Raw genomic sequence first — 12,879 nt, 5'->3', positions numbered from 1 at the left:
ACACACAAATATAATAGTTAATCTGTCTGTTAGGTGCACGTCATATACCCATTTATTGCGTGAAGTACACCTGCACTGCATACGTGACAGGGAAAATTATATAGTTAATCTGTCTGTTAGTTCCGTGGGTGACCTCAATGAATGAGGAGAGCATCAAATAAGGGACGTGGCCCTGCCTGGTCGTGGTTCTGCTGGGGTTGGTGGAGCTCCTGTTGCAGGGAGAGGACATGTGCAGTTACACGCCAAAATGAAACACCTTCCTCAGGTGCACGTAGGCGACAGAACGTTCAGAGTTATTTTGTAGGCCTGAATACGGGTGTACGAATGGTGAGGCCAGAATAAGTAGAGGTGGTAGTAGATTGGGTGGCTGACAGTTCCTCCAGTTCCTTCACATTATCTCACACCCGGTCCCCTGTTGAAAACTCAGAGTTGGCACCTGCAGCCCATGGGCATCTGTCTTTCACCTCACTCCCTTGCAAATCAGCCAAGCAGTCTGAGCCCCAAGTCATGCAGCAGTCTCTTAGGTTTTTGATGACTCCGCGGGCCGTCCACATAGCCCTGCTCCAGAAGTGGAAGAGATTGAGTGCACTGATGCCCAACCACTTATGTTTCAGGATGTGGACATGGGAGGACCACCGCAGCACATCTCTGATGATGACGAAACACAGTTGCCAACTGCTGCAGCTTTCTGCAGTGTGCAGACCGGCAAGGAGGGCAGGGGTGAAGAGTGGGTGGAAGATGATGTGAAGGATGATGAGGTCCTAGATCCCACATGGAATCAAGGTCATGCGAGTGACGTGTGCAGTTCAGAGGAAGAGGTGGTGGTCACACAGCACCAGATGCACAGCAAAAGAGGGAGGGAGCAGTGTGCAAAAGCAGAGTAGCCGTCCCCTAGCCAGTACGCCTGCTACTTCTCACCGCACCCAGCGACTGAGCAGACCAAAGCCAGCTTCAAGGAGTTCCGTGGCAGTTCTTCAGACAAAATCACAAAACGCGAGTGGTTTGCACACTGTGTAATCAGAGCCTGAAGCGAGGCATAAATGTTCTAAATCTGAGCACCACCTGCATGACCAGGCATCTAAGTGCAAAGTACGAGCTGCAGTAGAGTAGACACCTCAAAAACCAAGAAAGATCTCTGGCTCCTCCTGGTCCCTCTTCTGCTGTAGTCTCGGCCTCTTCCTCCCCCTCTGGAGTGATAGTGGCACCTGCCACCCCGCAAACAGAGGATGTGGCATCAACGCCACCACGTCCGTCACAGTCACCAAGCGTCTCCACAATGTCCCATTGAAGCGTTCAGCTGTCCATCTCTCAAACACTGGAGAGAAAGAGGAAGTACCCCCCTACCCACCCGCGATCCCTGTCCCTAAATGCCAGCATTTCAAAATTCCTGGCCTTTGAAATGCTGTCATTCTGTCTGGTGGAGACTGAGACTTTTAAAAAACGTATGGCGGTGGCTATCCCACAGTACATGGTTCTCATCAGGCGAGCCATCCCCGCCCTGCACAACCAAGTGGCGGATAAAATTAGGTGTGCACTGTGCAATTCTATCTGTGGCAAGGTGTTATGGCCTTTGGTGTGCGCCGTGACATGGTTGTTACGCATGCTGTTGCCTGCGGAAATATGTTGCTTTTTATGCTTGTGTGTGCACTTCCCCTTTCACCCTCCCTCCGGGAGATGAAACATGAAGACCAGGAGCATAACTCCAGCACACACCATGGCCTCTAGCCACAGGTAAGTTGAAGCACCTAGTGACCACACCCAACAATGTGGTTAACCCCCTCAGCACCGGACAGAGGAGGAAACAACATGCAAGGCAACCATGTCACGGCACCCACCACAAAGGCCGTGACACTGCACCCGCATGCTGAAACAGCAACACGTTGTCACAGGCAACGGCAAGCGTGGCAAATGTGTCACAGTACACACCAAAGGCCATGATACAAGGTCCACATAACCACCGATACGTGGACCAGTAAGGACGGGCAGGGACGTTATATCTCCCTAACTGCACACTGGGTAAATATGCAGTGGCGGCTGGGCCTGAGGCGGATAGCAGCTTGGCACATGTCCTTCCGCCACCGAGGATTGCAGGACGTTTCTCTTTTCCTCCTGTTTCCTCCTTCTCCTACTCTGTTTCCTCCTCTACCGCCTCCTCATCCAGTCAGTGTAACACCTTCACCACCAACTTCAGCACAGCCAGGGGGAAACGACAGCAAGCTGTTTTTAAACTCATCTGTTTGGGGGAAAAACACCACACCGTGCAGGAGCTGTGGACGGGCATGGAACAACAGACCGATGAGTGGTTGGTGCCACTGAGCCTCAAGCCCGGCCTGGTGGTGTGCGATAATGGGCAAAATCTCGTAGCAGCTCTGGGCCTAGCCGATTTGACGCACATTCCTTGCCTGGCGCATGTGCTGAATTTGGTGGTGCAGAGGTTCCTGAAAAATTACCCCGATATGTCAGAGCTGCTGAAGAAAGTGCGGTCCATCTGTGCACACTTTCGGTGTTCTCACCCTGCTGCTGCTCGCCTGTCTGCACTGCAGCGTAACTTCAGCCTTCCCGCTCACCGCCTCATATGCAACATGCCCACAAGGTGGAACTCCACCTTGCACATGCTGGAGGGACTTTGCAAGCACCAGCAGGCGATAGTGGAGTCTCAGCTTTAGCACGCACGGGTGAGTCGCTCTGCGGAACAGCACCACTTCACCACCAACGAGTGGGCCTCCATGGGGGACATGTGTGTGCCGTGTTGCGCTGTTTCTAGTACTCCACCGACATGGCCAGTGCCGATGACGCAGTCCTCAGCATTACTATCCCTCTTCTATGTCTCCTTGAAAAAACGCTTCGGGCGATGATGGAAGAGGATGTGGCACAGGAGGAAGAGGGATCATTTCCACAGTTATCAGGCCAGAGGGTGGGTTCCTACACCAACAGAGGCCAGGTACACAATTGTCCAGCTAGGGCACAGTTCTGGAGGATGATGAGGAAGAGGAACTGTGTTTATAGCAGCAAGGCACCCAAAGCAGCTTTTGGGCATCAATGGAGCGTGGCTGGGGGGATACAGAGGATACAGACGATACGCCTCCCACAGAGGACAGCTTGTCGTTGCCTCTGGGCAACCTGGCACACATGAGCGATAACATGCTGTACATTCTAACTTGTGCTGATTACTGGGTGGCCACGCTGCTGGATCCCTGCTACAAGGACAACATGCCGTCCTTAATTTCGTCACTGGAGCGTGATTGTAAGATGCGCGAGTACAAGCGCATGCTGGTAGACGCGCTGCTGGTGGCATTCCCACCTGACACAGGGGGCTCAGTGGCAGCACAAGGCGAAGGCAGAGGAGGAGGAAGAAGTCGCCAACACAGCTGGGGCACCGCCAGCACCTCAGAAGGAGTGTTAGCATGGCCGAAATGTGGAAAAGCTTTGTCAGCACACCACAACAACCAGCACCACCAGCTGATATGGAACGTCTTAGCAGGAGGCAGCATTTCAGCAACATGGTGAAGCAGAATGTGTGCACACGCCTACACATACTGAATGACAGGTCTGCCCCCTTCAACTTCTGGGTCTCCAAATTGGGCATTTGCCCTTTACGCCTTGGAGGTGCTGGCCTGCCCTGCAGCCAGTGTATTGTCTGAACGTGTGTTTAGCACGGCAGGGGGCGTTATCACAGACAAGCGCAGCCGTCTGTCCACAGCCAATGTGGACAAGCTCACGCTCATTAAAATTAACCAGGCAGGGATCCCACAGGACTTGTGCAAAATAGACAAGTATACCGGCCGCACCCAGTCATTGTTATACTCCAGCACACTTTCTCATTATTATTTTTTTTTCTAATATTTCCCAATATTTCCCAAATTTCAAAAAAAAAAAAAATATATACAAAAATAGTGTTGGCTACCTCCTCCACCGCATCCACCTACACCGCCACGTCCACCACCTTCTCAACCTCCTACTCCACTTTTACCTCCGCCTACTAGTTCAAGATCATTATTTTTTACTTTTTTTTATTCTATGTTATTTTAATTAATTTCCCTATCCACATTTGTTTGCACTGCAATTGTCCTGCTCTTACCCCTATTTTGCTTCCTTTCGCAGCCCTTTCTATGACTTTTTTAGAGCCATTTTAGTGCCCCAAATTTCAGGTCCCAATTGACTTCAATGGGGTTTGGGCTCAAGTTCGAACCCGAACTCTGCTGCGAAGTTTGGACGAACCCGGCGAACCCGAACTTCCAGGTGTTTGCTCAACCCTAGTCTCTGTACCTTTGTCTCTCTTGGTCCTGACTTGGCTTGTTTTTGTCTTTGCTATTGTTTCTGACCCCATAGCCAGTAAGACTACTAGACCTGTCCGCTCCACCTGCCAGCAGCTACCCTGTAAAGGCCAAGTAGGAATTCATACCATTTGCTGAGACTTCCCAGGGTTAACTAGTTAGATTCCTGAGTGGGATTACCCCTATCAGGCAGCAGTGTCGGACTGGGGTACCTAGGGCCCACCAGTAAAATGTATTTTGTGGGCTCACTGTATGGATACATTCAAATATTACCTGCTCACACAGCAGCAAGATGCTACCAGATGATTGAATATGGGGGTCCCTGCAGCAACTTTGAGAAGGTAGGTCCTGGAGAGAAGAGGACACTGGTAACTTTCCTCTATACCTAGAAGTCATCTCAGCTCTGATCGTATCTATAATAATAAACTGGAGAGTCTCTTTAATGAGCTATCAAGTTTTTATATGAACACAGGCTGGTGAAGGTGCTGTACATTTAATATATAGAAAGACAAAAAACATGCAATGCGACAATTGACTGCAATATAAAGTACAAAATAATAACAAGTGCTACACTATAAGTGCGAGATACTTGGCAAATCGTTTTGTACAAAACTATCCGAGCCCGTCTTCCAAGCGTCAAGGCGATCTCTGTTAGACGGGTTCCTACGCTAAATTCTACCTGTTAGGTGCCATAACAGCTACCGTACACTTCAGGGAGTGTAGGTTCCACATTCCTACATTGAATCCTGCCTGTTAGGTGCCAAGATGGCTACCATACACCAGGGAGTGCAGGTTACACAGCAGGCCCACTCCACAACATCACCGGCGCCAAACAGCTACCAAGGACTGCAGTGGGAGTCCACAAACTATCCCACTCCTGGTGCCATGGCTTCAGTGAATGAAGGGGAGCAGGCCAGACTATGTACTAACACTAATTAAAATCAGCCTGTGAGGCAGACAGGGTGGTCAGGAGTGCAAGACTGAGGAGGCAGCCACACCTCCAAGACAAACCGCAAAGAAGAACCTAAAAAAGGGGGTCAGTCAGCACATACCAAACCGCAGGAGCGCATTGCTATAGCAGGGAACAACATAGAAAGACAAAAAACATGCAATGCGACAATTGACTGCAATATAAAGTACAAAATTGCATAATAATAACAAGTGCTACACTATAAGTGCGAGATACTTGGCAAATCGTTTTGTACAAAACTATCCGAGCCCGTCTGCCAAGCGTCAAGGCGATCTCTGTTAGACGGTTGGTCTGTTTGGCGCCGGTGATGTTGTGGAGTGGGCCTGCTGTGTAACCTGCACTCCCTGGTGTATGGTAGCCATCTTGGCACCTAACAGGTAGGATTCAATGTAGGAATGTGGAACCTACACTCCCTGAAGTGTACGGTAGCTGTTATGGCACCTAACAGGTAGAATTTAGCGTAGGAACCCGTCTAACAGAGATCGCCTTGACGCTTGGCAGACGGGCTCGGATAGTTTTGTACAAAACGATTTGCCAAGTATCTCGCACTTATAGTGTAGCACTTGTTATTATTATGCAATTTTGTACTTTATATTGCAGTCAATTGTCGCATTGCATGTTTTTTGTCTTTCTATGTTGTTCCCTGCTATAGCAATGCGCTCCTGCGGTTTGGTATGTGCTGACTGACCCCCTTTTTTAGGTTCTTCATTTAATATATGTATGTAGTGCAGTAAGGACTGTGTTATGTGCCACTTGTGAAGTGTGGGAGACTCGGGGCCCACCTTGCTCAGGGGCCCACCGGGGTATTCACCTGTACCCCTGTGGGCCAGTCCAAGCCTGCAGTGCAGCTATTTTGCTCTCGGCAGGGCCCCTGTAGTTATGGGGTTCTTTAGGGGGAAAGTTCACCATCTTTTGCAGAATCAAGAAGCTAGCAGGAATTCTGGCAGTTTATGCACAGTTTGCTGGACAGGTTACCTGTATCCCGTCAACTCCATCACAATATGTTTCTGAGAAAGATAGGTGACAGTCATTTCAGCTCCTTCAAAGGTTGTCATCCAGGTGGTCCTAGTTATCTATCAATGTCAGCTCATGATTTTTGGGCAACTGGCCACAAACTTCCCCACAAACAGACTTGAAAATAACAAACAGAATGAAAAAACTACTGCATACACCTTATAACAAACAGACTAAAAGCCTAATTTCTTGACGTTGGAGGGTTTCCAGTTTTAGGTAAAGCTTAACAGGATCTGGTAAGCAGGTACTTTATGGCTATTCAACCAATAATATCACCAGGTAGGATCACCATACCTTTATAACCTCTCCTCACCCTCGTTTTGCAGAGAAAAAGAACTTTGATTCATTATGCAAATGAGCAGGGAAGTGCCCCGAGGGCGGTCTTAAATCCAGCAAGTGCTCCAGCTCTCCTGAAAGACTGGGAAACTGGCTGTGTACTGGTTTGCAGCTTCTGAATGTATACAGCTCTTCTCATTCACTGACTGCAAACCTGCTATCTACCTTTCCTCTTGATTATCTACCCTGACAGTCCCTCAAAGTAAAACTACCACTTTTCTTGTAGTTTCTCAAGTGCTGCACATTGCCTGTTCGGATCCGTCTTGGCATCCTAGCACTCTCCATTTGGATCTTCCTTCAGGACATAGGTGTGGCTACAAATGTTATTTAAAGGGAATGTGTAACCAGAAAATAAACTATTGTTTAAAAAAATTTTTAATGTTAAACATACTTAAGACAGGACCTACCATTCACAATAGGTGATATCAGAGCTTATCTCTTCCTTCCTTGTACAATGACCTGTGCACAGGTCACAGAGCCTAGAAAGCTCTCCCATAGAAGTCAATGAGATCCCCTACTGACCATTGTGTGTATGGCCAATGGGGCTGCCGTACAGAAATTTTCATTAAGCTTTCAAAATGCTGTCTGTGAAGGTTCTCATTTATCCAGGTCACGGTACATTCTTCCAACGAGCTTTCTCAATTCTGAGTAACTCTACAAGAATTCTCAGGGAATAAATATGTAACTGAATCAACATCTGGTAATTATACCCAGCATGGGGTCAGAGGTCATTATACCCAGCATGGGGTCAAAGGTGTTGATTCCATTATCCTAATTGGAGTCAGTAGGTGATAATGATCTCCCAGAAAAAGGTGTCAAGACAGCATTGTATGTGGCAGACAATATTTCACCACCAAAATCCAGAACTTGGTATTGGGCACAGAAGAAACAATGGTCTCCTATGATGTTACATCCCTCTTCACCTGCATACCCACTACAGAGGCAATTGAAACAGGAAACAGTTGCTACTAGACAACACCTTAGGCTGAAGAACAGAACTTAGCCCAGATCAAGTGTGTGCCTTACTGGACCATTGTCTGAGTACCACCTACTTCAAGTATAAGGACAAGTTCTACAAGCAAAAACATGGCTGTGCTATGGGATCGCCAGTCTCACCTATTGTAGCGAACCTGTATATGGAGGATGTAGAAAGAAAAGCCCTGACCACTTTCATGAGAATTTCACCTAGTCATTGGTTCAGATATGTGGATGACACTTGGGTTAAAATTCATAAACAAGAGTTACAGGCTTTCACCGACCACATCAACTCAGTGGATCATAACATCAGTTTCACGTGGAAAGATATGCAGAACAAGAAACTGGCGTTTCTGGTCTTATAACAGTGGAAGAGGGAAGGAAGCTGGGAATAGAGGTCTATCAAAAACCAACACACACAGACCAGTACCTGCTATTTGATTCCCACCATCCTCTAGGCCACAAACTGGGAGTCATCCAGACTCTACACCACCGGGCAGAGAAAATCCCCACCAGCACAGAGGCCAAGGCAAAGGAACTCAAACACCTCTGAGGGGCACTTAAAACTTGTGGGTATCCAGATTGGGCCTTTGTCAAAACAGAAGGAAGGAGAAGAAAGAGCACCAAAACTACAAGTCAGGGCGAGAAGCATGACAGACGCAAGAATATGGTTATCCCATATGTAGCTGGGGTGTCTGAGAAACTCAAAAGGATTTTTAATAAACATCACATCACTGTCTGCTTTAAACCCAGCAACACACTGAGGCAACAACTGGTTCACCCCAAAGACCCAACGCCTAAACACAAGATGGACAACATTGTGTACGCAGTCCAGAGCAATGAAGAATGCTCAGAACTGTATATCGAGAACAACTACATCAGCGTATGGCTCAGCATAGAAGAGCCAAAACCTCTGGTCAAGATTCAGCCGTGTACTTACATCTAAAAGGAACAGGTCACACCTTTGAAGACAGACAAGTACGTGTTTTGGATAAGGAGGCCGATTGGTACAAACGAGGTGTGAAAGAGGCCATCTACGTATAAATGGAGAAGCCAAGCTTGAATAGAGGCCGGGGTGTTAGACATCTATTGTCTGCCACATACAATGCTGTCTTGACACCTTTTTCTGGGAGATCATTATCACCTACTGACTCCAATTAGGATAATGGTATCAACACCTTTGCCCCATGCTGGGTATAATGACCTCTGACCCCATGCTGGGTATAATTACCAGATGTTGATTCAGTTATGTATTTATTCCCTGAGAATTCTTGTACAATCACTCAGAATTTAGAAAGCTCGTTGGAAGAACGAGTGAAACGTTTTCAAGAAATCTACAGTCCAGCTGCCTTGATTTTTTCAAAATGCTGTAAGAAAAGCTCAGGCAAGATGGCCCCGTAATAAAAGTCTGCAATCAGAAAATAAAAAGAGATCTGGAAGATAACATTTTTAGTGGCAGAGGAAGCAGGAGCATCAAGGGAGCACAGAGTGCTTTGGCCGTCCCTCAGTGCACTTATCTGTTCCTATGGACGGTTGTATATGGGTAACAAGTACTTTTCTCCAGAAAGAAGCAACAGATCGCTAATGGAAATCTATCATTACACTCAGCTGAGATAGACCTACAAGGCTTTGTGCCTGGTTTACCAGTATTCTTAGTGACTTGATGTTAATCCGAAATCCCCGTCTGACACAATTTTCAGCTGTCCTTGGGCTAACCCATTATTCTGGTCTTGTTTCCTATTCTCCCTTACACAATGTAAGCTCATAGGGTCACAACTCTTACCTAATGGACATCTTAACCCTAGATACATTAACCCAGTAATATGCTTGGCAAACCACTACAGAAACATAGGGCGAGGTATGAATAGATGGTTATAATGGTTCAGAATTACCAGATCTAATGACTCACTCAAAGAATTAAAGGGGTTCTCCGGCCTCTTCTTGTCCATCTTCATAACCTGTGGAGGGAAGGTTATTACACCAATACTCTCCACAGTGCAGCCCTTCCTATGATACTAGTCACGCTCCTGAAGCGTTTTGTAGTCTTCCTGTCCAGCGCCGTCTTCTTCTTTTCCTGCCTGAGGCAGGAGACAGAACGTCATCACTGATGTCACCGCCTCCTGACAGCCTTCTTCAGTCCCGTCGCTTGCACACTACTGCGCATGCGCCGGAACCGCCGGCTATATTCTAAACATACAGGCTTCTATGAGTGACAGCATAGTGATCAGCTACAGAGGCTGACCGCTGTGCTGTGGAGGTCATTGGGGAAGCTGGGCATGGCACACGGGGGACACTTTGGATGGCACATGGGTGCCCTAGTGGGCATTGTGGACTGCACATGGGTGCCCTTGTGGGCTCCATGGACGGCACATTCGTGCCCTTGTGGGCACTGTGGCTGGAACTAGGGGGCACTGTGGCTGGAACTGTGGATAGCACATGGGGGCACTGTAGATAACATCTACAGTGACCCCATAACAGTTATATCAACAGTGCTCCTATTACAGTGACACTGTTATGAGAGCACTGTGGATGTCACTGTTATGGGGGTGCTCTAGATGTCACTGTTATGGGGCACTGTGGATATTACTTTTATGGGGCACTGTGGATATTATTGTTATGGGGCACTGTGGATGTCACTTATGGGGGCACTGTGGATGTCTCTGTTATGGGGGCACTGTGGATGTCACTGTTATGGGGGCGCTGTGGATGTCTCTGTTATGGGGACGCTATAGATGTCACTGTTATGGGGGTGCTGTGGATGTAACTGTTATGGGGCACTGTGGATGTCACTATTATGGGGACGCTGTGGATGTCACTTATGGGGCACTGTGGATATTACTGTTATCAGGGCACTGTGGATGTAACTGTTATGGGGGCACTGTGGATGTCACTGTTATGGGGGCACTGTGAATGTCACTTATGGGTGCACTGTGGATGTCTCTGTTATGGGGGCACTGTGGATGTCACTGTTATGGGGGCGCTGTGGATGTAACTGTTATGGGGGCACTGTGGATGTCACTGTTATGGGGGTGCTGTGGATGTAACGGTATGGGGGCACTGTGGATGTAACTGTTATGGGGGTGCTCCAGATGTCACTGTTATGGGGACACTGTGGATGTCACTGTTATGGTGGCTCAGTATGAGTTATAGGGATCATGCAAATTACTGTGATCAGCCCAGGAATCCATGGCTCAGTCTATGTATCAGCCACAATTTCCAGGCCAACCTCAGCTCCCCTGACCAGATAAGAGACTGGCTGTATCAGACATTACTGTCATATCGTCAGTTCGGTCAGGAGAGTGCGGTCGGCCTGGGAGATGTGGCGACACGTGGACCGTGTTTCCCAGGCTGATCATGGTCTTATCTCACGTGTATCACACATATTGGCCCAAGATAAGGCTCCATTCACACATCCGCAGATCTGCAAAACACAGACAGCGGCAATGTGCGTTCCGCATTTTACGGACCGCACATTGCCGGCACAAATAGAATATGCCTATTATTTTCCGCTATTGCGGACAAGAATAGGACATGTTCCATTTTTTTCAGGATCGGAATTGCGGACCCGGAAGTGCGGATTAGAAATGAATGGGTCCGCAATTCCGTTCCGCAAAATGCGGAGCGAAATTGCAGATGTGTGAATGGAGCCCTAACCCTTCAGCAGTCAGGTCCAAAAAAGATAGGATTAGGCCTCATGCACAGGACGTATCCGTTCTGCTTCCTCCAAGTAGAAGATCTGCTAAATAAGGATACTGCCTGTGTGAAATGTGCATTTTTTTCCAGAGCCATTGAGTTCTATGGGTTTCAGAACTGCATTATTAGGACCTGAATAAGACATGTTCTATCTTTTGCTGTACTTATATGGGGATGTGGAAAGCGCAGTGTCAGTTCTGCAAAAAAAGAACATGTCCTATTTTGGTCCTTCACTTGCCTATAATTTACGTCACCCGGATCAGCACTTTGAGGGGTCAATTTAAAGGGATCTACTGGATTTGCCCTTTAAGAGAACCATACCTCAGTACTGGACTTTTACTTTTGAGCTATTTTATTAACATCTCGTCTGAGTTCTTTCAGAGAGAACAATGACTTTGAGAATGCCCTATTTAACAAAAAATGTAGCGGCACCATCATTGGTATTTGGCCATTGGTTAAATCGCCGCCGTCGGGCGGTGTAAACAGAGAGGTGGTATTTCAGTTCCAGGAAAGCTGGCCACCTGCCCTTGTATATGTTACGTGGGATAAACAGTTCCCCTTCATACAGAACAGACTATAACAGTTTCTAGTCATTTAGAAACATTTATAAAGATGAGTGAAATCAGCTGTAACATTTCTGAGGTTGAGTAATTCAGTGACTGATCGCTGGATGCATATTTCCCTCTCCAAATGCAGTCATTCCACCTGTAGGATTCATTATTTTATTTTATTTTTTTAAAGGGAAAAAATAAGAATTTGATGACATAAGATCCAGTTTTATTTATTTGTATAGCACCAACATATACCATAACACTTCACACAGATGTCTTCAACCTCTATTCCCCATGGGGCTCCCAATCTAAATGGGGTCCATTTTATAGGAACCTGTGGCTGAATATACAATCTTCTTATTATTCCATAAGACTTAGGCCATATCCGTATTTTTTGAGGACTGCACACAGATCCACTCATTTCTATGGGTCCACAAAAAAATAAAAAAATAAATAAAAACAGCACTCAGATGTCATCCGTGCAGCCGGGCCACAAATGATAGAACCTGTCCTATTCTTGTCCATTTTGCGGACAAGAATAGGCTTTTTTTTTTTTTTACAGTGGGTCTCACAGAAATTGCAGAATGCACATGGACAGCATCCATATTTTGCGGATCCGCGATTTGCAGACCCCAAAATGGATATGGTCCTAGGCAGGAGGCCTTAACCTTTATTGTTTCAACAACAACAAAAACTAAGTATCCCTAATGTGCCCAATTTTTTATAAAATTAGACACAATTGGGATATTTATTTTTGTTGTTGAAATAATAAAGGTTAAGCCATATATAATAAATTGGTTTAGAAGAGGGTGTATTAAGCAGCCCTACTCAATCGGCATCTGTAAGTCCTGTCCCAGTGAGAGGCAAAAATTAGGATGGTCTTTTTTCATCCACAATTGCCCAAATTTTGAAAATTCAAGAAAGTGTAAGAGGCAGGAACCAGCTGAGAAAGGTCACTGCATGGTAGCAAGGGGGGGAAAATAAATAAAGAGCACATGGATGAGAGTTGGCCTGACTCTAAAGGGGTTTTCCAAGTGCTTTATACTGATGACCTATCCTAGCCTCC

The sequence above is a fragment of the Bufo gargarizans genome, chromosome 7 (genome assembly GCF_014858855.1).
Source record: "Bufo gargarizans isolate SCDJY-AF-19 chromosome 7, ASM1485885v1, whole genome shotgun sequence".
NCBI classification, from domain to species: domain Eukaryota; kingdom Metazoa; phylum Chordata; class Amphibia; order Anura; family Bufonidae; genus Bufo; species Bufo gargarizans.
Note: the sequence above shows the minus strand (reverse complement) of the source record.